This window comes from Chiloscyllium plagiosum, chromosome 27 (genome assembly GCF_004010195.1).
Source record: "Chiloscyllium plagiosum isolate BGI_BamShark_2017 chromosome 27, ASM401019v2, whole genome shotgun sequence".
Taxonomy (NCBI): domain Eukaryota; kingdom Metazoa; phylum Chordata; class Chondrichthyes; order Orectolobiformes; family Hemiscylliidae; genus Chiloscyllium; species Chiloscyllium plagiosum.
Window position 1 is genome coordinate 30,158,935 of NC_057736.1, and position 2,581 is coordinate 30,161,515.

A 2,581-nucleotide genomic window follows, 5' to 3' on the forward strand; every position below is an offset into this window, starting at 1 on the left:
ACCATTCTGCTTTTTCTCTGCTGGCCACAGAAACGTCTGTCTGTACCTCTGACTACAGAATCCCCTAACACAATTGATCTCTTGGAAGCTGACGTACCCCTTGTTGTATTAGAGCCAGTCTCAATACCAGAAACTTGGCTGTTCGTGCTATGTTCCCCTGAGAATCCATCACCCCCTACATTTTCCAAAACAGCAGACCTGTTTGAAATGGGTATATCCACAAAAGACTCCTGCCCTAGGTGCCTACCTCTCTCACCCTTCCTGGAGTTAACCCATCTATGTGACTGTATCTGAGACTTTCCCCCCTTCCTGTAACTGCAATCCATCACATACTTTGCTGTTGCAAATTCCTCATCGCTTCTATTGTCTCTCCAACCGATCACTCGATCTGATAAGATTCACTTCCAACAGCATTTATGGCAGATATAATCCGCAGTAACCCTTAAACTCTCTTTAAACTTCTACATCTGACAAGAAGTACACTGCAAAGGCCATTTTTGCTCCTTCACAATCTACAGACCCAGAAAATAACACCGTCTTATTCTTCTACAAACACTGCTCAAGGTTAAATTAATAGTCAGTACTGGTAAAACAGCATCCTTATCTGCGATGATAAATCATCACAGATGGAAACAACAATTCAGTAGGCGTTGACTTCTCTCTTCAATCTGTCCTCAGAGAACAGTCCCAACATCCCATCAGTTGGTCTGATGGACCTCCACTGCAATCCCTCTGTGGGAAAAATACCTTTTCTTCGGTAAAGGGGGATAATTGCACACAATAATTGAATTGTCATAACATCAAGCTTCTAGATAACTAGATGGGGTTAATGTTTAAAAGATGTTTCTTCTTGCAGGAACTGGAACTAGGGGACACAGTTTAAAAATAAGCCCTGTTAAGGTTGCAACAAGGAGAAACTTTTCATAACAGAAAAGCTTTGGAAGTCTCTTCCCAGAGTGTAATGGAGACAAGGTCATTGAATAATTTTTAACGTGGAGGTCAGTGGATCCTTGACTAACAAGGGCGTCAAATGGTGACCGAGCGTACATCAGAATGTGGTGTTGTTGCCATAAACAAATTGCCCTGATCATATTGAATGGCAGAGCAGGCCAGAGGGGCTGAATGGCCTACTCTTCTTAGAAATCGACTATGCTTGCATATCAAGAGTATAAAAGGTAAACATGGGAAAAAATATGGAAATCTGAAATGCAAATGAGAAATACACAGCAGGGTAAAATGCAATGTACAGCTGTAGGATGAATTGGGTGCATGGGGGTAGGGTGGGGATGGAGGATTTTGATCTGGAAATCCCATCACCTCCCAAAGCTCCACCACTCATTGATTTAAGTCAGACACTGAGAAAGTGTAGGCTGACCTTTCCATTCCTGGGACAGCTGAGACCCCTGCAATGACCTTGCAAGGCCCTCACCCTGCTGCCTCTGGTAAGCTACCAACAGCTTGGGGCTCGGTGGGTAGAGGTTCTGGGTTGTGCAGGCCGCAATGTCTAAAGCCTGACTGGCTGGTGGCAGACCCACTGTCGCAGCCATTAAGTTCAACCCCAATGTCCAAAAGGAAAAAGTAAATGTTTCAACTCCAAATAACCTTTCATCGTCAAGTCAGAACAGATCTATCTACTGTGTACTTCCAACACACAAAGAGCATAAATATATTTTGGAAGATTGCACAGGGGCATTGGGGAAAAAGAAATTCTAAGTATTACTTTATATCGCAGTGTTTGAAGATGGTAAGTTTTCTATCGATGCCCATGGAAGGAGCTTTCATTCTCTTTATAAAGGTTGTGATATGGTTGCACAGTAGCCAGTTCATCTAGTAATAATATTGACAATATTGAGTCCCAAAGTACCCTCGGGAAAAGTATGGCGTTATATGACCAATTACTTTTTGATTGTGGTGGAGGAGATTTATAAAATGCACATGCCTCATTGTATTGACTAAGTATGGTTTTATTTTGTACTCTTAAAAGGCAGTGTTAAGCAATTTATTATGCTGAGATTTACTGTTACAGTTGGCAGTGGATGTGCTAAGGATTTAATTAAAGCACCATTGACCAAAAACTGTTGGACTCTGGGGTTTGCACTGTTACAATTATGAAAGTTGTGTGAGCGCAGAGTAGGCATGTTATTGCCTCTGGGGGCTCTCTATAATTATATAAGGATGATTCTTCACACTTGCTTACCAAAAAAGGAAATAAGGCAGCCCCACAATGATCAGCCACTGAGTCTGTGCTATGCTTTTTCAGTGGAAGCAGCTGTAGAATCAGGCCAATCAATTACTTCCCTAAAGAAACAACACTGGAAACATTGACTCATCTGGTGCCATGAAGGAAGTAATGAGCACTGTCCTTTCTTCTTCCACCAAAGAGAAAAAGCCTTGCATTTATTGACATTTTCTAATCAACCTGTTCAGAGAAGTTATTACACACTTCTGGAGCTGGTGGAGGACGTGAACTCAGGATTCCTGACTTAGAGGTAGGGAACACAGCCACTACCATATAAGCCCCCATGACTTGCATTTATGTGATATCTTTCAAATGTCACAGCGTATCCCAAAGCACTTCACA